The 25,529-nt window shown below is 39.6% G+C and overlaps 1 protein-coding gene across 2 annotated transcripts in view; it reads right to left on the bottom strand.

The window, feature by feature from the left end:
- Positions 1 to 22,838, bottom strand: part of MYOM2 (myomesin 2) — a 235,516-nt gene extending 212,678 nt beyond the window's left edge. For both annotated transcript variants that reach the window (XM_077487771.1, XM_077487772.1), the window contains exon 1: positions 22,707 to 22,838. The gene's annotated coding sequence lies outside the window, so the exon portion shown is untranslated. The remainder of the gene's footprint in view (positions 1 to 22,706) is intronic.
- Positions 22,839 to 25,529: the final 2,691 nt, after the last annotated feature.

Below are 25,529 nucleotides of genomic sequence, written 5' to 3'. Positions count from 1 at the left end.
ATATGCATACTTCCAATTACACCCCAAAATAAATTCTGCTACTCCTCCCGAGTATAGCGATACCACATGTGTGTGACTTTTTCACAGCACGGCCACATAGAGAGGTCCAACATGCAGGGAGCCCCGTCAGGCGTTTTAGGAGCATAAATTACACATCTCATTTCCTAGAGACCTATTACATTTTTGAAGGCCCTGGAGCACCAGGACAATGGAATTACCTACAAAATGACCCCATTTTGGAAATCAAACACCTCAAGGTATATTCTCTGAGGCAATATGAGTCTTTCAAATGGTTATTTTTTTCCACAAGTCTTTGGAAAACGTGGAAGGAAAATGAAAACTTTTTATCTTTTACACAAAGTGGTCAATTTATTTCTATTTATATATTTAACACTTCGCATGTATATAACAAAAATTACACCCCAAAATACATTCGTATACTCGTCCCAAGTATGGCAATACCACATGTGTGAGACTTTTACACAGCCTGGCCGCAAAGAGAGGTCTAACATGGAGATAGCACCGTTAGGCGTTCTAAAAGCATAAATTACACATAACATTTCCTAACAACCTATTACACTTTTGAAGGCCCTGGAGGACCAGGACAATTGAATTACCCACAAAATCACAACATTTTTTACACAAAGTTATCAATTTATATGATATTTCTGTTACATAGAATGTAAATAGCAAAAATTACCCCCAAAAAATACATTCTGCTACTCCTCCTGAGTATGGCGATACCATATGTGTGAGAATTGTACACAGCCTGGCCACATTCAACATTGAAGTAGTATCTTCAGGCGTTCTAGGAGCATAAATTACACATCTAATTTCATTCCTACCTATCACACTTTTGAAGGTCTTGGAACACCAGGACAGTGGAATTACCCACAAAATGACCCCATTTTGGAAGCAAATACCCCAAGATATATTCTATGAGGTATGGGCTGCAAATAGGTACTTGGGTACTCTGATGGGCTGGTGACAGGTACTTGGTGTCTCTGATGGGCTGGTGACAGGTACTCGAGTACTCTGATGGGCTGGTGACAGGTACTCGGGCACTTTGATGGGCTGGAGACAGGTACTCGGGTACTTTGATGAGATGGAGACAGGTACTAGGGTACTCTGATTGGCTGCAGATAGGTACTAAGGTACTCTGATGGGCTGGTGACAGGTACTCTGATGGGCTGGTGATAGGTACATGGATACTCTGATGGGCTGGTGACAGGTACTCTGATGGGCTTGTGACAAGTATTCGGGTACTGCAATGGATTGTGACAGGTATTTGGGTACTCTGATGTGCTGGTGACACGTACTTGGGTACTGTGATGGGCTGGTGACAGGTACTTGGGTACTGTGATGGATTGTGACAGGTACTCAGGTACTCTGATGTGCTGGTGGCAGGTACTTTATTGGGCTGGTGACAGGTACTTTGATGGCCTGGTGACAGGCCCTCTTTATTACTGAGGGGGCAATCAGTGTGTGTTGGTGTGCACTATAAATGGTAATGAGCTGTTACTGCAACCTTCTCCTCACACACGGTCGATGTGTGAGGAGGAGAGCCCAGTAACAGCTCGTTACCATGGTTTGTTTACATTCTGTGACCGACAGTGATTGGACACAGCCGGGCACATGGTAAAGAGACAATTCCAATGGCTCTTTACCATGATGGGGGATGGGCTGTTTCAGGGTGACAAGCCTCATCCCCATTTGCCACTTTGCATGCCCCTAGGGGCGCACACGATGACATTGTATGTGACCGGCTGTGATTGGACACAGCCAGTCACCTGATTAAGATCCATTTTTATTGGCTCTGTACACTGATCTGGGATGGACTGTGTCCCGAGGGACACGCCTCATCTTAGAGAACAGAAGGACATTCCATGACGCCCACACAGGATGGGAGAGTGTTCCTGCTGGCGTTATTTTACTATGGCCCAGTATGGAACAGGTTAAACCTAAAGTGTAACTCCACTTTTGTTGAGAGAAAAAAAAATCCCCTCTGGGTGTATGTACATTGCAAGGATTAGAACAACCTTTGTTGCAGATTCCTACTTTATGTTATTCTGAAGAAATCCCTGTTTGTTCCTCTGTGCCTCTGTGCTTAGTGGGTCTAATGGGAGTGGTTTCATTATTATCCATCAGCTGTGCAGCTGCAGAGCACTAATGAGGAAATCTGCTGGGCCTGCATCCCTTTAGACATGTTCCTATTGGAAGTATCTCACCAAAAGTTACATTTTTGTTACAGGGAATGCCTGAAATCTGACTCGTATCTTAGGCAGACTTCTGGGAAAATTGGTGAGCCAATCACACAAGCAGGAAATTATGTTTCTGAGGGTGGTCAGTACACATTCTGTGTACAGAAAAACTCCAGGTAGTTATATTGCATTGCATTATCAGAAAATTAGAGCGGCTGCAGATTGAAAAAGAAAGGTAATTTTTAATAACATTCAATTACAATATGACTTGTGTCGCACTTGAATATTTTTTTTCTTTATTTGCTATTTCCTTTCCCCCATGAAAGTGGAGTTACCCTTTAAGTAATGCACTTTTTAATTAATGGTATGAAATTATTTCTCTATTTCGATCTGCTACGTTTTTATTTATGAGTACCACTGTGTCAATGTCCATTTCACTGACCACATTTGTATTATCCATAAACAGAAATCACTAACACATCCTGATCTTCTTATAAAAGCTGACTTTATTAGAATAGATGAGAGAAGCAATGCTTACATGTTTCACACAAACTCATCATTAGTCATAGCGCAAGAATTTTTCAGCATTCTAAGATGAATTGAGCTGTCATAACCATAACACGCAGTTGATTGCTACAAGAGAAAAAGGCTAGTACAAGGGGACATTTTTGTGTGTTATTGACTACCAATGTTTCATACAGCATCAAGCTCATGGAGATGACTTATGGCTGTTATACAAATGGTGAGACACATGAACATAGGGGGTATTGAACTGTGCATGACATGCTTCATTTCTCTAGTGAATACAGCAAAGAGGAAGATTGCCAGACATACACTGAATAATAGATTTGCTTGCTGAGTGACCATTTATTTCATTTGTAACCACTGATTACATTTTCTATATGCCATAGATTAGTTATTAGCTCATACACACATAAATAATGTAGAGACTAATGTAGACTCACTGTACAAAACATTGATAGTATGTACCTCATTAATATAATAGCTAAAGAGTCAGTTTATAGAACAGATGGAAAGCATCAAGCATTGCATTTAAGGATATGTGCAAAAAGGATGGTTAAAAGTTATTTGAAACTTCTATGAATTTGCTAAATCACCTATTAATAAAAGTGTGAAACAGTCCAAACTCTGGGCAGACTTAGAATTCATGCCTATTCCTACATGGCAAGCTCTGTCTGAGTCTCTCCTTCCAATGGAAAGTAGATTGCCAAACCAAGCTGTAAATACATATTTGGAATGTATGAGCTGTAAAGGGCTTCTGTAAATAGGGGTCACACTCAGAAGCAAGTGGAAAGAAACCACAAGAAAGCAGTTCAATTCAGAATGCTTACATTCTGGATTCTAGAGCCTTCCCAAAGAGCAGCAAAACACAATTTCATTGGTACAGCAAGGTCTGGTAACCATTGGGTAAGTGATTCACTCTGTACCTAATACTGGCCAACTAAACACAGTAGGAAAAAAAGTGAGGTGACTTGTTTCAATTGAACCAGTAAGAAGTTGGACTGATTTATATGACCTGGTGCAAACATGGCACAACTGTCTATAGCTAACAGTCATGCCGTCTACACATGACCGGACTTTCCGGCAGCAAAGGTCAGACGATCTTGCCGACGGAGTTCCGGCGGACTTTTGTCAGAGTTACAATGGACTTCTGAATGAATGGATTTGCCCACACAGGAACGGACCAAAGTCTGTTCATTTTGAATGTGATGATGTACGACGGGACTAGAAAAGGAAATTCAATAGCCAGTAGCCAATAGCTGCCCTTGCTTCGTATTTGGTCCATTGGACCAGCATACAGATGAACATATTTCCCGAAATTGATTCAGTCGGACAGATTTGAAACATCTTCTATTTCTAGGACTGAATTTTTGAAGACAAAAGTCCGATGAAGCCCACACGCGATCGTAATATCCAACGGAATGATTCCGTTGAGCCTTTTCTGCAAGTTTGGTCGTGTGTATGCGGCATCAGGCTTCGTCTTTCAAATAACATAGGTATTTGGTTGTTATGAGTATCTCTTCCAGTTTTACTCCATAAATTTTTTCTCAGTTTTTTTGTAAATTAGCACCAATATCAGTAATAGGTCACTGAGAAAACCCAGGAGAAAAGTAGTGTTAGCTACAAAATTCTAGTTGAAATAGGAATATTTTACCTTTCACTCACTTTCCTTATCCAAGCTCTTAAATAGATAGTGCTATAAGATGTTAGTTGCTCAAACTCTGGTCTGACTTTTTACAGTGGTTGCCCTCTCTCCTCTACATCTGTTCAAAGTGCGGAATTTATAAGCACGTCTAAAAATTCAGAGAAAAGGGGGTGGAGATCTTAAGTTACACCCTGCAGAGCTCAGTGTGGAGAACTCAGAGCTGATTGGAGGGAAGAGATGACCCCCTTCACACAGCTCACAGGAGTAGAGCTGATGCTGTCAATCTGCTTGAGCCCCCCCCCCCCCCCCCCCCCCCCACCGTTCACAATTTTTCTCTTAGTGTCAAGAAAAATTGTCAGAAGTGAATCATGCTGATAGCAGACGAACAAAGCAGCAGACAGTAATCACACTTGGTGCTCTTAATTGAGACAAGAACGCACTATATAGGGTTAAGCTTTCTTCATATTTCATGTCTGAGATTTACAATCTTACCCCATACTACTACTGAGTTCTATGGAAGCTAGGTGAATCAGTTCCTTTTAGTCGGACTCAGTTTTTCTGCTTCATCTGAGTAGGGTCTAGAAGGTCTCAATAGATTGGTCTTTGAGCTGTAGAATGGTATTTAGGTGCCCATCAAGGCAATTAAATTAATAGGGAGAAGAAGGTGGATTCTAATTGGTTGATATGTATAATATACTTCACTTCGCACTTGGTGATTTAAGCCCTGCACTGTTTTTAAGTCCAATAAACTTACCATTTCCACAACTATACACATTAAAAAATACAGTACATATAGACACAGCACACTAAAGCATTCTTAAAACAGAAGTTATTCATGTCCCACATGATATATCCTAAAATAAGAAGGTTGTTCCTCATTTCAAGACAGTTGGATGCAAAAATCATTGTTTTACGTCCCATTGGCCAGATGCACATTCACAGCCGCTGTATATCCTAACTGGAAGTATCCTGTGCCTAATATTATAGAACCATTTATTCCAAACTGCATTCTGTTATTTTAAGCTATTTGAGCATCATCAGTGCAGTGCATGGAGAACCATAGCTCCTATGAAATAAGATTTGGGACTCAACAATGGTATAATCCTTTTAATTTTTAGATATGTGATGTAATGAATACTTTATGTTTTAAAAAAGCTTTACCGTGCTGCACATTGAATGAGTGGGGAATTTGTGATAGCTTTAGCCCCTTTTCACCACAACCTGTATGATTATCTGTCTTGTACTGTCCCAAATACATATAGCAAAAGATGATTTAAATACATGCAAGCATGAGCATTATACATGACCCATACTGTACACACATACACATTGCACATACAGTGTAGGCAATTCAAACATCAATGAACCTGTAATAAACGACATATGCCCATTGAGAAATCTCAAGATCAAAAGTAAGATTCTAACAGTTTGCAGCACTGGGTAAAAAATTACTTCTAATTGACGGCTATGGACAATAGCAAATCTTTTGATCTGCCCGTTTTATTTAAATAACCTCCATTGTGATCCTTATCCAACTATTCATAACATCAATAAGCCACTGGATTATAGTAGTTGATACCCTGGAGCCTCTGGGGAAACCCTGCTACATAAAATAACAAGAACCAATAACGTGTTGATCCTTATAATCCATTTGTGTCCTTATAATCTCTAGTTTCAGATATACTTTGGAGCAGTGCATTGCTTGAATACGATTCAAAGTTATCACGAACGAAACTCAAACCTTTAAAAGAAGATCTCCTAATAGGAGATAAGTTACTGGTGTTTATCCATGAGGAAAAACACAGGTAACTGCACATATATTGTGAACTGGCCCTAAAAAGTTGTGAGTGCAACCTGTTTGCTGGACATCTCTTTTCCCAGCAGAAGGCAGCCTGTAAAATGTCATGCGTATGAAATTGCTTCCAAATTTGAATTAATATTACTTTTTTTATAATATTGTGGTCAAACTCATTTCATACATGCAAATTTGTCTTTATAAGGGCTTGTTCACACTTTCCCGTATGTTAAATCAGAGTAGTTTAACATGTGGGCAGCAATCCATTTTGGACTGAAGTGCGATGTGACCAGGACTGCTGTTAGAAATTACAGGGCCCCATACATCCTACCTACCTACCTACCCCACAAAAATATCAAATTCCATTTTTTCGAAAATGCGGTGGTCGCAATGTTGTTTTGCAGCCATGGAAGAAATAATACCCTTACTACTGCTGCCTCCTGACACCCGTATTTTGTTATACTTTTTTAAATTGCTGAACAGTAATTTTACTTTGCGAGACTGGCTGCAACTGTGGGCAACTCTTGGCTGCAACTGTGAACCAAGTGTTTGGCTTGCAGTTGCAAAGCGGCTCCATTGAACTCAATGGGGAGTTTGATAGGTGGTGCTGCTTGTCAAATTCTGCAGCCATGTCTGACTGTATTGTTAGGATTTGGGTGTGCAGCCAGGGGCGGTGATAAATCCACGGCTCAGCCACCCGTGTGAAAGAGTTCTTATGCCCCATACACACTATCAGATTTTCTGCTGATTTTTTTCCTTCAGGTTTACCAAACCCATGTAGTGCAAGGGCTTGTCTGATTGCATACAAATGGAAACTCCTAAGGTTTGATCTCATATTATATGGTTTTAGTAAATCTGAAGGAAAAACTCAGCAGAAAAACTGATAGTGTGTATGGGGCTTGAGGCTGCATTTACACTTTGTATTTCCTGAATGTGTGACAAAGGGCAAGGGAAACGCATGCTTTTCATGCATTTTAGAAATGCACTGCAATCTCGCATAGTGCTTGTGGTCCCGTTAATTGTTGATGGTACCCCAAAAACAGCAGACTTTCATTTTGTCATGTGACTGCCCTATGTATAAACAAGCTATATTTTTTTTAAACGAGCAGGAACATGTGTTCTCCCTATGCCAAGTGTCAATGGGGGCCTCAGGAGTGGTACCGTATATACTCGAGTATAAGCCGAGATTTTCAGCCTCTTTTTTGAGGCTGAAAGTGCCCCCTCGGCTTATACTCGAGTCACCGCTGTCTGACTGCTCGATCAGCGTATCGAGCAGACAGACGGCGGACATTAAAATTCAAAAGCCGCGCCTCCTTCTCCGCCTCCGCCTGTGATAGGCGGAACACTGAATTTCCCAGCAGTCAGTGTTCCGCCTATCACGGACATCCGTTCATTCTCATACTACGGACGAGTATGAGAGGATGTCCGTGATAGGCGGAACACAGGCTGCTGGGAAATTGAGTGTTCCGCCTATCACAGGCGGAGGACGGAGGCGCGGCTTTTAAATTGTAGAATGGGCGCCGAGAAGAGCGGCGATCCTGGAGCGGCGATCCATCGGCACGGCACGGGACGGAGGAGGCACGGGACGGAGGAGGCACGGGACAGAGGAGGCACGGGACAGAGGAGGCACGGGACAGAGGAGGCACGGGACAGAGGAGGCACGGGACAGAGGAGGCTCGGGACGACGGCGGCTCGGGACGGAGGCTTGGGACACAGGTAGGCTGGACACACACACAAGGCTGCACGGACACACACACACACACACACACACACACACACACACACACACACACACACAGGGATGGATGGATGGATGGATGGATACACACACACACACACACACACACAGGGATGGATGGATGGATGAATACACACACACACACACACACACACACACACACACAGGGATGGATGGATGGATGGATACACACACAGGGATGGATGGACGGACACACACACAGGGATGGATGGATGGATGGATGGATGGACACACACACAGGGATGGATGGACGGACACACACACAGGGATGGACAGCCATGTCTCACCCTCGGCTTATACATGAGTCAATAAGTTTTCCAGTTTTTTGGGGGTAAATTGGGGGCCTCGGCTTATATTCGGGTCGGCCTATACTCGAGTATATACGGTATATAGAAATAGCTGGTGCATTGTGGCTGGTGGAGATGTTTGTCAGCTGGAATTCTGAACTTTCTGCAGCTTCACCGCCCCCTTCTCCAGTCACCCCTTTCCAGTAGAAGCACTACAACATTCAAACCCTATAGCCACAATGCACACAGAGCATGGAGTGTAGGTCAGGAGAGCAGAGCTCAGGACTCATCAGGGAGGAACAGGCAGAGAACTTCTTACCTCCAATCCTTCTTCTTTGCAAAATAACACTGCCAATCACAGGGGGAGGGGAAGGTGAGTTTAAGGACCCGCAAGTGTAATGATTGCTGCTCTAAAATTGTGATGCAGCCTGAGAACAAAGACAGCATGGGACAGCTTGCTAAACAAATGGACTGTAGGCAATTAAGTAGAACAGAGGGATAAAGCACAGGAGTCACAAGGCAGAACAGCCAGCTACTCCTCCCTTGCAGTTGTCCAGGCCCCCTTGTGGACTGATGAGGCTCAGGCCCCCTACAGGAGGGCTGGCTGTACTAACTTATCAGCAGCGGCCCTGGATGCGACACTTCAACTTTATGTGAAGTGTACAAAGTGACACTTCATTGTTGTCACTGCAGTAGCTGTGTACCGACATGCAGTGCCATACAGAGAGGTGCGATGTAATGCAAACATGTTGCATAACATTACACAGTTCTGGAACACAGTAGTGTGTTAAGGTGTGTCATTTCAGTTACTGGTGTTTATCCATGAGGAAAAACACAGGTAACTGCACATATATTGTGAACTGGCCCTAAAAAGTTGTGAGTGCAACCTGTTTGCTGGACATCTCTTTTCCCAGCAGAAGGCAGGCTCTGTAAAATGTGTCAAGATCAATCTCATACACTGAGCGCAATTATAAACGCAACACTTTTGTGTTTGCCCCTATTTATCATGAGCTGAACTTAAAGATTTACGACTTTTTCTATGTACACAAAAGGACTTTCTCTCAAATATTGTTTACAAATCTGTCTAAATCTGTGTTAGTGAGTACTTTTCCTTTGCCGAGATAATGCATCCACCTCACAGGTGTGGCATATCCAGATGCTGATTAGACAGCATGATTATTGCACAGGTGTGCCTTAGGCTGGCCAACATAAAAGGGCACTCAAAAATGTGCAGATTTATCGCACAGCACAATGCCACAAATGTTGCAAGTTTTGAGGGAATCCTGGTTTTCACTGTACAGGGTAAATGGCAGACAGCATGTATGGTGTCGTGTGGGTGAGCGTTTTGCTGATTTCAATGTTGTGGATCGAGTTGCAGATGGTGATGGTGGGGTTATGTTATGGGCAGGCGTATACTAAGGACAACGAACACAGGTGCATTTTATTGATGGCATTTTGAATACACAGAGACACTGTGACTAGATCCTGAGGCCCATTGTTGTGCCATTCATCCACGACCATGACCCCGTATTGCAGCATGATAATGATATTGCACGGCCCCATGTTGCAAGGATCTGTACACAATTCCTGGAAGCTGCAAAAATCCCAGTTCTTGCATGGCCAGCATACTCATCGGACATGTCACCCATTGAGCATGTTTTGGATGTTCTGGATTGGCATATACAATAGCGTGTTCCAGTTCCTGCCAATATCCAGCAACTTCGTACAGCCATTAAAGAGGAATGGGCCTACATGAGGCAAATGGTGGTCACACCAGATACTGACTGGTTTTCGGACCCCACGGATCCCTCCCTCAATACAATAAAACTGCATATTCTAGAGTGGCCTTTTATTGTGGCCAGCCTAAGGCACGCTTGTGCAAAAATCATGCTGTCTAATCAGCATCTGGATATGCCCCACCTGTGAGGTGGATGGATTATCTCGACAAAGGAAAATTGCTCACTAACACAGATTTAGACTTGTGAACAATATTTGAGAGAAATAGACCTTTTGTGTACATAGAAAAAGTCATAAATCTTTAAGTTCAGTTCATGATAAATAGGGGCAAACACAAAAGTGTTGCATTTATAATTTTGCTCAGTGGAAGTAAGTAAGCTAGAAATAATTGAAATACAATGTGGAAAACATAGACCATAGATCATTCTATATTTTAATTGACATTTGGCTAAAGTAGAACTATAGGCAAACCTTTTTTAGTTCATTTTGAATAGCGTAAGGGAGGGTTATAACCCCTGTCCTTTTTTGCCATCTTTGCCATTTACCTTCACTTCTTGCCCCGTATCCAAAACAAGAAGTGAGCAGAAATCCCTGTAAAGTAAGGGAATCCCTTGGGCCCCCTCAGGTCACCAGAACTAGTGTCTCCATTGGAAGATTTCCCCACTATAACTTTTTTACTTTTCTGAGGACAACCCAACATTTGGGATTTTCTTTTACTTTCACTTTCAGTGATAAGGGTAAACAGGACAAATTGAGGGGATGAGTCTCCCTAACGGAGGCACAGGCAGCAATGAACACCTGACAGGGATTCTAATCCCTCATCACTCTATCCAAATGGAAAAAAAAAGTTTTGCCTTTAGTTATACTTTAATTTGCACTAGTCTGGATTTTCTGTGCAAGATAATGTTCTGGCAATCAATGGCATATTCATTACTGTATCTAGAAAAATAAATAAATTGGACAGTCATAATACGATAAAAATCCACAATGGCTAGACTGTGCCACCCAGATTATCCTAGTAGAACCCCAGCTCTTAATGAAAGAATGCATTGCTTTTCTGAGAGAATATCAAATGTATATGTGTATCTAGAGCTATTTTATGCATTGTGTGCAAATAATGTACAATTTTAATGGTGAGTATAATAAATAGTAACAAGTAGGGCCATATTTACCACTAGGCACAGTAGGCACATGCCTACAGTATAAACAGCAAAGGCAAAGAGGCAACCTTTTCCCTGTATAATTATTAGCCGCATATTTTTTTATCTATTTTCAGTTAGAGTATTCATCTCATACATGGGTATGCACACATTATCACATTATTCTAAACCACATTAGGAACAGGAAAACAGGCATACGTCTTGAATAAAATTAGTGATTCTAACTTCTAAGTATTTCTTGGGACTCCAATTCTTGTGTGCCTATAGGCTCTAGTGATGAAAAACCATATGAACACATTTTGCTTCTTGTTCAGAAATGTTCCCTTGTGTATGTGTATATTGCTTGCCTAAAGCTGAACTCAGCTAAATACATCTATGGGAGCTATTTTACCTGCCAGAGTATTTGTAATTTAGTTCAGCCAGTCCTACCAGACACAATCAGATTGATGACCTCACCTTTATTTACTGCAGATAAGCAGTATAGCCAGCAAACCTCCATGCCCATGTCAACATGTTTCTTGCCAGTAGAGATGAGCCAAACTACCCTGGGTTCAGTTCAAGCAGGATAAACTGCAAAGAAGTTCAGATGGCAAATCTGAACCCCACTGAAATCCATGGGAGCCACATAAACAAAACTTCATATTCTGGACTAATTGGCAAAATGGTGTCATAAAAGTAGCATGGGCGATACTTCCCTGGAGAGCACGTATCAGTACTAAAGAAAGATTAAAATTCCATTTATCCAGGAGCTTTTTTTAAAGCACTGACATTTACAAGGGAAAATGGTTTTAAATTGCTAGCAAATTACATTTCCCTATTAAAAAATGCCACACAATCCCCTCTAAATGTTCCCCAAACTTCTACTAACACGAAATTATCAGAAGGAGCCCAAAGAGTTAAAAAAAACACTTAGTACATCACTATGTTCGTGTTTGTTGACCGACAATTCCTTGCTGTTTGTATGCAAGACAAGTTAGGGGCCAACGCCCTTAGGACAAAAGTCTGAGGTTTTGTCTGCAGAAAATACGATCATGTGTATGAGGATTTAGTTAGATCCTGTGGTAACTGGTGAGGTTTTTAAATTTCGTCAATGTCAGCAGACCTTAATTTGTAAATTAAGCATTTATGGGGTACTGTATCAAAGGCTTTGGCGAAATCCAGGTACACCACTTCCATAGCCCTTTCTCTATCCAGATTATAGCTCACTTTCTCATAGAATATTAACAGGTTGTTCTATCAAGAACGTTGTTTCATAAATCAATGCTCTTTACTACTAATGATGACTCTACTTTCATCAGAGAATTCTTGGATATGGTTAATTATCATCCTCTCCAATAGGTCACATAGTATTGATGTTAGGCTGACTGGTCTATAATTTCCAGGTATATACAACAGCCCTTTGTTTTAATATTGTTACTACATTAGCTTTTCACGTTTGGTCACAGCTCTAAATTGAATTGTTGATATCAGCCAAGATTTGTGTTTATTTTTACCAGCTATATACCACCATATGAATGTGTGGCACTTTTATGGAAAGTGATAAAAATATACACAACCTGCATATTGTAGCCACAACTCTTTTAACAAGCCACGTCATGACCAAAAGAACCAGGCAAATGTGTACCTACCCTTATAGATCCACCTTGACAAAACATTAAACTTTAAGACTGTGGAATATAAAAACAGGTGCACAGCTATGTATATACTGTACAATAATGTATACTGGTCTGATATTTTTTACATGAATATTGCTTTTGGTTTTGCTGAATGCTTACCACTTTCAGAATGTATGCCTGCTAGATCTACACAAGGACAAAATTATTTTCTGCTCCCGAGTCTCTTCCACTTGTGACATGTGTTAGGAATGATAATATCCAAAGCAGCCTTTGCAGCTGTTCCAAACATTCAGCATGGTTGCTAAGACTTCCATCCACATAAGCGCTTACACGTACTCTATCGAAAGAGACTGACTTAGACATGCACTGCTAAGACTACAAGGCAAGTGTCTGCTAATATACTACTTTAAAACTATTTTGTTTCACAAACCTAAAGCCAATAATACATGTGTTACTTGAATTATACAGATTCTTGAGGATTATGTTATACTGTAATCTTAAATTATCTGCTATATATTTCTTATAGAACATCAAAATAAACTGTTTAAAATCAAATGTTTTTTAAATTAAAATTGTGAAATTCAGAAAACCTTAAATCTTATTTGTGGCCATTCGTTTTCAGACATAAAGCGAATATTCTCAGAGTTAAAGGCAAAACACAAGTGTACAACATTTTGGCACACTCTATTTAAATCTACCATTCCATCCATAGCAGACATTTCCAAGGAGTCATAAGTGCTCAGTAATGCACTGGGCCTGGCAACAGCAGGTTAATATGCAAAATGCTGCACTAGAGTCTGGTTATATTTGGTGTAATATAATGGAACTTTTTATATTTGTGTTAGTAAATATATCAGACATTAAACATTGTGTTATTCTATAATATTTAAAAAGAATAATTCTAACGTTATAACATTTTATACCTATTTAACAATTTCTTAAATATGTAACTATGTCTTTCTAGATAAACAAATACTTTGTGTTATTCTATAATATTTAAAAAGAATAATTCCAACGTTATAACATTTTATACCTATTTAACAATTTCTTAAATATGTAACTTTGTCTTTCTAGATAAACAAATACTTTGTGTTATTCTATAATATTTAAAAAGAATAATTCCAACGTTATAACATTTTATACCTATTTAACAATTTCTTAAATATATAACTGTGTCTTTCTAGATAAACAAATAATAATTCAAACACTGAATATTAAGTATAAATTTTTCTTATCTAGATGGAACTTTATAGAAATTAAAGGATTTCTAGTTGCAGCCATTAATTAAACATACAGCACCGTATTTACAAAAGAAGTCACTCTAGAAGGTGTTTGATGGGGTTCAGAGGAAATCATTTTTTTACTTTGAAATTTATTTGAACATAACTGAATATTTGAACTGAACACATGATCAGATGAAAATGACTCCTTTATTGAAATTGTTTACAAGAATATTGTTATATATAGAAACTTGTATAAGCTATTGTGTCTGTCCTGTTCACTCATCACTTACAGTATTTGCATCCTAAAATATCATGCTGTGCCATGTCCATATGTCATTAAGATCAGCTGGTTTGAAAGTCAACATCAAGATTCCATTACACTCTCAGCTATCAGATGGGCCTAGACCAAACTTTAGACATACTGTAGTTAGTGCGTTATGATAGCACATTTTCTGAAGCACTCGCTGACTCCTTTTTTTAACATATCGTGGCATAACATTCTTCAAAACACATTTCTAAGGGGTTGAAGAATCTTCACAGAACACAGAACTCTTGCTGCTCTTGCTGGGAACCCTTCACCTCCTAAAGTCAGGCTTCGGACGAAGAGTTTGTTTCTTCCAGCTGTTCCTCAACCTCTCTTAGACACAGAGACACCTTCTCAGGTCAGAGGGCCTTTTCACAGAGATTGTGAGAACTATCAAATCAAGATGCTCCAGTGGACACAAAAGTCAGTTCACTAAACATCCCCCAAGTCCCAAGTACCTTCTCTTTACATGTCTAGAGCTTTGTGCTTTTCCAGGCATATTGCAGCTTAAATAATGAAAAGTCAAAAAAGACAAAAAAAGATCATATTTAGTGAAGAAAAGTAAAAATTACAATTAAGAAATTAGTCTTCCTTAGAAAGAAGGTCACATATCTTTCTGTTTCAAAAAAGTAATGGCTATGGTGCTCAAATAATCTCATTGCAAATAACTTTTATTGTAAGACCCTCGCTTACAACAAAATAACCTCCAAGAGTGAGTGTAGCTCTTTCTGCTGAGGAAAATGCAAGGAAAACTTTCATGATGTCAGAAAGTAAATGTAAGAATCCTAGGATCAAACTGTCATTCTCTGATTCACAGTCTGTTCATTGGGCAGTGAAACTAAACCTATTCGGCTTCACTCCAAGTCCCTGGCCCAGAGCAGCAGCTCAAAATGAGAAAACTGCAGCTTGTAACATAAGTGATGTGATAGATTCTCATAGGTGATTTGTGATAGCTTCTCTTTAAAAGCAAAGCAAATACACACGCTAATTTTAATGACTCTGGGCTAATAATACTAGACCAGATTGCTAATTTTATTATGTAAAGATACTTGTACAAACTAACCTTTTGACAACTTATTACTATGTATGAGTGCTAAACACTTTCAATGCCAGTAAACATCTGAGAAAGATAGCAAAGGAAAGTACATGATGCTTGCTGATTAGCAATATTATTTTATGTCTAGCAACACAAACCATCAAAATTAAAAAGGCACTGTATTTATTAGCCTACAATTCAGAATGACACAAAAATTCTCAGTCCAGGCAAACAACTTTGCTTCCAGTTTTACTGCTTGAGATTATCTAGTGCAGTGATGGCGAACCTTGGCACCCCAGATGTTTTGGAACTACATTTCCCATGATGCTCAACTACACTGCAGAGTGCATGAGCATCATGAGAAATGTAGTTCCAGAACATCTGGCGTGACAATGTTCGCCATCACTGATCTAGTGTGATCATGTGGACCTCATTTATGGTCCAGTATGAAACAATTAGGCCAAGATCTCCAGTAGTAGACAACAATTCAAGCATATAATTTTACACTATCCCAGTGAAAAGTCTATTTCAAACATACAACAAAGTTTGCTGCAGATGTATGGTTCCCAATTTCCCTTTAGAGCTCATTTGCACCATAATGCATGCATTAATATGTGTGGCATTGATGTGTGCTGATGTGTATTTTACTTTGTTCTGGGCCCTTTTTTAAAGAATGGTGTTAACTTAAAATAAAGAATCAATGCACCCAAAGTATAACAGACAAGCCTTGTTTAATGCACTAAAATATAATCCACTGGTCCTACTAGAAATCATTGTAAATCTCATGTCCATAGATTTTTCCTGCATTGAAAATTGTAGCAAAATTATTTACAACTCTTTTGAAGTTAATGAACTCTAACGTGATGGGCTATAAAAACAATATATTTCAATAAAAAAAATTTAGAACTGGTTTTAAGACCTAAATGCTGACAGCTTGATATCTCAGATTTGGCTATGCATTAGTAAGCCAAATCTGACACAGAACTGAATGTACTGTTTGGTTATTGGCAACATATTCTCTAATAGTTGCCAACATTTGAAAACATGTAGGAGGGACACCAATACGCTAAAAGAAAAATGCAGCATGCAAAGCGTGCCAACTAGCAAGTGCATAGGGTTGTGGCCAATATAGTTTATATGGTCAATAAAGTGGGTGTGGTTTTACAGCAGATATCTTGTGGAATCACACCTTTCTCCCTCGTTTGCTATGCTTAAGGCAGACCATTGATTATGTAACCACAAGTTTCAGGAAAGAAAATGACTAGATTCCCCCATCAACACAGTCAGTGTTGATGGAGGAATCACTCCCGCCGTGCTATTGCGTTCTCCCACTGGAACTTCTAGTCTAGAGGAAATAGAACCAAATAGGGAACATATGGCACAGTGTGCAAAATGATGCCGCGTGGAAAAAAAATGTACACTTCAGCATAAGGAAAAATGCGGAGAAAGGAATGTACGGACCAGCAAACAGAATGAGGCAGCATGAAATAAGGAATATACAGTCCAGTGTATATGGTGCCGTGTGGAATAGGACATGTACAGTGCAGAATCAGGTCAAGTAGAATAGAGAATATACAATATTCATTTGTCTGCTATATATAAGGGCTAATTTACAGTAAAACACGGGCACTTTCACACAATCATTTTTGTGAGTTGAAGCAGCACATTCTTACTGAACGGCCTATAAACACACCAGAATGCACATATAAGTCACACCTGTAGAGTGTCATGTAACTTTTTTGTAAATGGATATATTGCCAGACTAATGTTTTAACACCAGATGAATAATCTGCCTTACCAAGTTGCTAGTGGTACCACTGAGCATAACTTGTAAACTATATGCATGCAGGTGCAGGTCTATGTGGTTGACCATTCTGGAAGATGTGAGGCCCATGTGTATCCTAGACATGGGTGTTTCCTTTGTGTGATTCAGGAGAACTCCAGAGTACAGCAGAAGAGAGACTAGTATATGTAAACTCTCACCTTGTAAAACAACCCATTCAATTTAAAATAGAAATGAAAGGCAAAACTTTTGTATATAAATATAAATATACAGCAGGGATATGCAATTAGCAGACCTCCAGCTGTTGCAAAACTACAAGTCCCATCATGCCTCTTCCTCTGGGTGTCATGCTTGTGGCTGTCAGAGTCTTGCTATGCCTCATGGGACTTGTAGTTCTGCAACAACTGGAGGTCCAGTAATTGCATATCCCTGATATACAGTATCTCATAAAAGTGAGTACAGCCCTCACATTTGTGTAAATATTTTATTATATCTTTTCCTGTGACAACACTGAAGAAATGACACGTTGCTACAATGTAAAGTAGTGAGTGTACAGCTTGTATAACAGTGTAAATTTGCTGTCCCTTCAAAATAACTCGGAGCTGGTGGATGTTAGAGACCTTGCGCTCCTCCACCTTCCATTTGAGGATGCCCCACAGATGCTCAATAGGGTTTAGGTCTGGGGTAATGCTTGACCAGTCCATCACCTTTACCCTCGGCTTCTTTAGCAATGCAGTGGTCATCTTGGAGGTGTGTTTGGGGTCGTTATGTTGGAATACAGCCCTGCTGCCCAGTCTCTGCAGGTAGGGGATCATGCTCTGCTTCAGTATGTCACAGTACATGTTGGCATTCATGGTTCCCTCAAGGAACTGTAGCTCCCCAGTGCGGGCAGCACTCATGCAGCCCCAGACCATGACATTCCCACTACCATGCTTGACTGTAGGCAAGACACACTTGTCCTCCTTACCTGGTTGCCACCATACACGCTTGACACCATCTGAACCAAATACGTTTATCTTGGTCTCATCAGACCAACACGGTTCCAGTAATTCTTGTCCTTCGTCTGCTCGTCTTCACCAAACTTTCTTGTGCATAATCTTTAGAAGAGACTTCCTTCTAGGGTGACAGCCATGCAGACCAACTTGATGCAGTGTGTGGAGTATGGTCTGAGCACTGACAGGCTGACCCCCCCCCCCACCCCTTCAACCTCTGCAACAATGCTGGCAGCACTCATACGTCTATTTCCCAAAGACAACCTCTGTATATGACACTGAGCACGTGCACTCAACTTCTTTGGTTGACCATGGTGAGGCCTGTTCTGAGTGGAACCTGTCCTGTTAAACCGCTGTATGGTCTTGGCCACTGCTGCAGCTCAGTTTCAGGGTCCTGGCAATCTTCTTATAGCCTAGGCCATCTTTATGTAGAGCAACAATTCTTTTTTTTCAGATCCTCCGAGAATTCTTTGCCATGAAGTGCCATGTTGAACTTCCAGTGAACAGTATGAGAGAGTGAGAGCGATCGCACCAAATTATTCACACCTGAGACCATGCAACACTAAAGAGTCACATGATACCGGGAGGGAAAATGGCTAATTGGGCCCAATTTGAACATTTTCACTTAAGGTTGTACTCACTTTTGTTGCCAGCTGTTTAGAAATGAATGGCTGTGTGTTGAGTTATTTGTTATACAAGCTGTACACTCACTACTTTACACTTTACAACTGTAGCAAAGTGGCATTTCTTCAGTGTTGTCACATGAAAAGATATAATAAAATATTTGCAAAAATATGAGGGGTGTACTCACTTTTGTGAGATACTGTATATATCTATATATATATATATATATATATATATATATATATATATATATATAGATATAGATATATATCTATATATATATAATATATATATATATATATATATATATATATATATATATATATATATATATATAAAAGAAACATTCTAAATAACTTATTTTTCTTTTTTATAACTAATGACATACCCTCTGTTCTCAGCTGCATAAGAGCTAGAGGAGAAGAAACAGCAGCACACTGGTCTCCTCAGTAAATATCTGTGCAGCGGGGGGGGGGGGGGTGGCAGGACAAATCTAATGATTGCAGGAGAGCAGGCTCAGTTCTCAGCACAGCAAGAGAACTGACCACGCTGTGTTCTCCCACCTAGTGTGGTCAGTTTTTTTAATAGGAAAGCAGATGGACTGGCAGGAACACCAAGCATTTCACACAAAGGAAGCAATACAAAGAGGACATGATACATTACCATACAAGATCATGCTACAGCTGACACACCAGGAATATGAAATGTTAGGTTTATATATTCTTTAAAAGCACAGTGTGTACTCATGCTATTACGAACTTTGCCCTTAGTTCAGAAAAGTCTTCTGGAGATGGACAGGACATAGTTCAAAGTATTTTTATAGTTCTAACTAAGCACCTGTGATACTATAAAAAACCTAAGAACTAACAAAATGTTTGTTATATAAAAATTTGCCTTAAAGTGGACCTTCACTCAGTTTTACAACTTTCATGTATCATACACCCCCCCCCCCCCCCCACCTCCTACAACCAATCAACATTTTTTGTAAGGGTGAGGATTACCCCTTTTGTGGAGCACAGCCACGATCCTACTTTTCTCACCTAGGCAAAAAGGATGTCCCTTTCCCATTTGAAGCCTCCTAATATACCTACATTGCACATCCAAAGAGGCTTTGAGGCTATGAAGAACACACTGAGCATGCACCTTGAATTGCCATCAGGGGGCTAGCTGTAAGGAGCCAGAATGCCTTTTAAAGATGTCATCAGAAACACATCAGAGATCAAAATTAACCCCAGGAAGTGAAGTTCATCTTTGTAAAAGAAGACTGTTTGCTAACAAAGTATGATAAAATAAATCTACTCAAATCTGAACATTCTGTGTCTGAAATAGGCTAGGATAGGGAACATAAGTGTGCACAGCCTATTGCATTATGACCCCGACATATTGATCGCCCTTTCGATACAGTGAAAGAGAAGTGCATAAACACTTCTCTTATGGCAGATCCCGTAAGCGGGAGATCTTTCCCATGTTCCTGCCAGCATACAAAGCGATAATGTTAATGCGCATGGGGTGATTAGGGTGTGCCTAGGCCCACCTGACACACCCTGTGCACACGCCCATGATAGGAAGTGAAAACAAACGGGAGTAGAAAAAGTGTTTGGCGCCATCACAAGCTCTTGTTCAGAAATGAATAATTAGTTATTGGTTGTGGGGTACATGGGTTACTGTTCTCCTGAATTATTAATGCTTCTGGCCAGCAGTGTGAAGAGAGGCCTTTTGAATTAAAGCAGTTGTATACCGCGGATGTTCAAAAACAAAACCTGCAAGGCAATGGCATAATGTGCTACTATGCATCTGACGCGGTGACTGGCCGTAGCCGCGATGAAGTGCATGCGCCAGTGATGTCACTGGCTGCATGTAGGGTGAAAATCTCCTAAATTGGTGCACATTTAGGGGATATTAATTTTACCTACAGGTAAGCCTTATTATAGCCTTACCTGTAGGTAAAAATTACTAAGCAACGTTTACAACTGCTTTAAATGTTTCTGTGACATCACAGAAGTTGTTAAATAAGTTAAGGGATTTGGTTTCTAACCTCCCTTAACTGTCTGATAAGTAAGATGGCCCTCCAGCAGGAAATGGCTTATCAACCTGCTGGATAGATCGCTAACATGTTGGCATAGTCATATCCCAGCTACTAGGGATAGCTGCCTTAACCACGCAAGCTACATGCAGCTGTAGATATTTTAGCACAGCTTACTCTGGCCACTGTAAGTCAGCAGTGGCTGCCTGATATACTAGGGTAGCACCAGTCTATCCTTGAGTTCACTGCTTAGTATCTCAAACCATGTTGGACAGCCCATGGAATGCAAATACTGTCAAACAGTATCAAAATTCCTGGAACTAGTCTGCAGAATTCAAGACAGTTGGTAACTATAGTTGCTAAGGGTTAGAGCACAGACCAGATGTTTATACTAAACAACAAAATGAACCCTATGCAGTATAAATACAACTAATCTCTTTCAAAGGTTACATAGAAATAAAAAGGTGAAGCATGGTTTGCTAATCCATACCCGCAAACTATATATCAGATTATGCACAGCTTATAAATAATAACATCATTGAGACTTGTTTTTGAAGGCACAGCATCTCAAGCATTCATCTTTACCCCACCTTCTCTACGTGGAACATTTCTGACCCATAGCAAGCACCAGAGTGCCAGGATACCTGATACATACATGCTTGTACCAGACCTGAAGAACACCAACCCAGCAGCATGTACCTTCAAAAATAAGACAGACAGCTACCTCCTCTACCTTGTTATTCTAATATTGTTTCATTAAAGTATATTTAAACCCAAACTATTTTATTATTTAAAGATTATTATTTTAGAGTGGGCAATTTTAAAACCCCTCTTATTTTTTTTTTCCATTGGGGAACTTTCCATTCCCTGTAGGCAGAACAGAAATTGAGAGGAAGTCTTAGCAAAGTAGAAATTGCAATTTCCCTTGTACACAGTTGTCACTGGAACAGTGACTCAAATATTGAAATTTCCTTCACTGCCAGTCCTTTTTGCAATGGTCTTCAGTGTAAAAAGAGACAAAATAAAAACTGACAAGGGCCCTAACTCTCCATCATTCTATTCCAAACTCAAGGAAAAAAAAAGTTATGACTCTAGATCCACTTTAAGAAGGCAATACAAACAGTTTGCAAGATACTGAGAACCATAGTAACAAGATTTTATCATAGTCTCGTTGTGTTTTAGCTTTTAAGAAAATAAAAAGAGTTTTGCTATATTGCTTGCTGTGGGTTTAATGCACGTTCTGCTTTTATTTTCCAAATGGTTCATTTTAAGCCACATTTAACCACATAAAAAGAACTTCCAACAAGCACCCCCATGTTCTTTTATGGGTTTACACTGATATTTTTGAAAGCATAATAGATAGTGTATGCTAGTAAATATATAATTTAGTGAAATAGAAAGTTGCATGTGCCTTTAATAATGTAGTTCATCATAAAGCATAGAAAATATTTCTATTGTTTTTCAACCCACGTAACTTACTTGGTTGTTCTACAGTGAAATATCAGAATACATTGTTGAAATGCATGGCATTTGCCTAATAATCCCGTATTGCAAGCAATTGCCATGTAATGCCTTTAATACCACTTTGGAAGTGTCAGTTTATTAGCTATCTGGCTTGTATTCAAGGTGCTGAAGTACATGGATTGTTATAGTAAAATCTTAGAGAGCTAAGAGAGCGCATTAGATGATTCAGAGGCTTATAATAAATGCTTTTGAAAAGCTGCCATTCATTTTCTTCAATCTATATAGTTCACCTCTAATTTTCACCCTCTAAAAAAAGCCTTAAAGACGTAAGCAAAAAATAATTTGTTAATTAACTGCTTTAACCTTGACATCATTAATTACCTAGATGCTGACTATTCACCTGTACGCTAAATACACAGCACAACGGAAGGACACGCAGTTAACTTCAGAGCAAAGTGACATAACCCCTGTTTAGTAATTAGGAGCAATAAACTTTTACACACGAATATTGTTTTACAGATGAAAATTAACTTACCAGTGATGAGAGGAGAACTAAAACCTTCCAAGCAGGGTATTGCAGAGTCTGTGTTAACCTGCTAACCAGACCCTGGGTGATGAAAACAAAAATAATATCTATCTGTAAAGGAATGCTGCAGCCCTTCCATCCCATGTATGGCAAAGCATGATGCTATATATAGCTGCCATGGAGTTCGACTACCACACTTTTAGGTCATCCTGATAAAGTATATCTTAACTCTGAGCATATTGGTTCACATGTTGGTGGTTTAATTTGCATTGGCGATTACAAGATGTATTTTGTATGATTTCAATCTTACTATTTCAATAATAAATTGAATATTATTATTCTGTCTGATGCTTAAATTTCTAACACAAATATTTTGCATGTTAATATCTATCTATCTATCTATCTATCTATCTATCTATCTATCTATCTATCTATCTATCTATCTATCTATCTATCTATCTTGCTAGATATAAGACACATTGTTATTTTTATCTTATTATCTAATGTACCTGGCAGAAAAAAAATAAAAAATATTGCAAACCAGTTACCTTATTCCATAATACAGGGACAAATTAGTTGATACTTATCTGTATACATAGATATAGCCGTGTAATATGTTCCAGTAATTTTTTTAGGATAGTCATAAACAATCATAAACAATTTAGTTTATTTATTATATGATTTTTTTTTAAAGGCAGTGACATGCTTTTGAAATTGTATATGTATGATTATTATTATATGATATATTATTATTATTATACAGGATTTATATAGCGCCGACAGTTTAAGCAGCACTTTACAACATTAGGGCAGACAGTATAAATACAATACAATTCGATACAGGGGGAATAAGAGAGCCCTGTTTGTTATAGTTTACAATCTTAGTTCTCTGAATGTCTATCTATCTATCTATCTATCTATCTATCTATCTATCTATCTATCTATCTATCTATCTATCTATCTCTCTACCTATCCTTGTATCTACACACCCAGTGAGCTTGATATACTAAAAAGACTAAACGTTAATGCAGAAAAGCAGGGAGATATCATTAGGATGAAAGTTGGTATGCTTGTAATGCAGATGCTTCCGAGTGAATGTTTTCAATGCTCTTTGCTGCTCTCTTGCAGATAACTGGTACTCTGGAATACAACGCAAAACTGAGACTTCTGGGATTGTTCATCTCCTGGGTTCCCTGCAGATTGTGCTGATTCCTCCCTTTGATCTCACGTCACTACCATATTATCCAGTGATGTAAGGTCAGAGAGAGCAATCAGAAAGTGTTAATTGATTGACACTCCCAGAGGTGTCAGTAACATGATGGACCTTGGAAAAAATGGACAGGTGGATGAATGCAAGTTCCACCTTCTTTATTCATAGAATGCTTTTGTATTGCTGATAGCTATAGTACAGCTTCTATGAATGGAAGAGGGGGAGGAAAGGGTGGGCATAGTCAGCACTTTTGATGAGTGCCTATGACCAGTCCAGCAGCTTGCATTAACCTCTACAGCAATGGAAGATTACTGCTGAGGGGTATAGAGGAGGAGCAAAGGACTTCAGAATTCAGGGAAGCCACCAGCACAAGGGACACTTCTCATTCAATTTAAGAAAAAATAAAGATGAACTAAGCCTAGGTTTTAAGGTATCCCGCAAGCATTTTATTTAAAGTATGTGTGTATTTTCAATGTTGAACCTCCCCCACTATATGACGTAAAACAAAACAACAACAACAAAAAAACATTTGTAATTTACAAAACTTCATAAGACCTTCTTTTTTTTTTTTACAATAGTTTGTCTATTAGCCCTAGAAATTAGCCCTAGTATTAAAAGAGGTCAGCTGTGTATTGGCTCTACCCCCTCCATTCACCCCTAGCCCTGCCATTATGGTGCATGAGTAGATGTGCTGAATGGCTCTCCCAGCCTTTGGGTCCAGGCAGAGCCCTGCGGAGACCTGCGGAAGTGAATACGTTTTCCCTCGTGCATGCCAAAGATGGAAAAAGTTTAGGACAATTGCAGCCATTGCACATGCATGTAGGGAACCCGTAAATGCCCAGGTATTCAGGAAAGCCTGCACATGCAAAGATCTGCTGCAGCGCTAACTCATATCCAAAAGCCTACATATGCGCACACACAGGGGGGACACACAGCGCAGCACAAATAAATGTCACAAAAAATACATTTATATGTAATTATATCTAATTGTGAGGGAAGGAGGTAGGGCAACATGACATTTACTTAAAGCGGAACTTCAGTCATTTTTTCATCTTCCCGTCTATTAAATCGTCTGCCCTTGTTGTTTTAACTTTGGATAGTAAAAAAAAAAAATTCTGCCAGTAAATATTCCTGTTTCTTCTCTGGTAAAAAGCCTAGGCTTATGACATCATGCACAGCTCCCTCTCTCACTCTCATGAGAGTTTGCCAGGAAGGGAGGGGGTGAGTTATAAGAGGGTCAATTAGAGCTGCAGAGCTGGAGGTGTGCCTCTGTGTGTCTGTGTAAATACAGGAAGTGAACGGGCAGCAGCTTCAGCTGCCCACAGTTAAAATGATTCCAAACACACTCAGTAGAGGGAGATTTCTACAGCATATTTGGCAAGTACAGAATCACAGTATATATAAAATAATATGCAAAGTGGTTGGAGGGAAGCTTCAGAATGGCAAAGATGTTTTTATTACAAATTATGTGAGCAGACTGCAGTTCCTATTTAAGGCGTTTGTTAACGTAAAAAAAAAAAGATCCTGTTCCCTTAAAGCATGTTATACAGCACAGTGCTTGTGCTTTGTCATTTGGCCCCCTGTAACACCTAAAATACCTGACTGATACTGCCAGTTTCTAC

This window comes from Lithobates pipiens, unplaced genomic scaffold (genome assembly GCF_037356315.1).
Source record: "Lithobates pipiens isolate NorthernLeopardFrog02 unplaced genomic scaffold, aLitPip1_a1.2 Scaffold_18, whole genome shotgun sequence".
Taxonomy (NCBI): domain Eukaryota; kingdom Metazoa; phylum Chordata; class Amphibia; order Anura; family Ranidae; genus Lithobates; species Lithobates pipiens.
The sequence above is the reverse complement of the archived record's forward strand: the minus strand, read 5'-3'. Positions and strand labels throughout refer to the sequence as shown.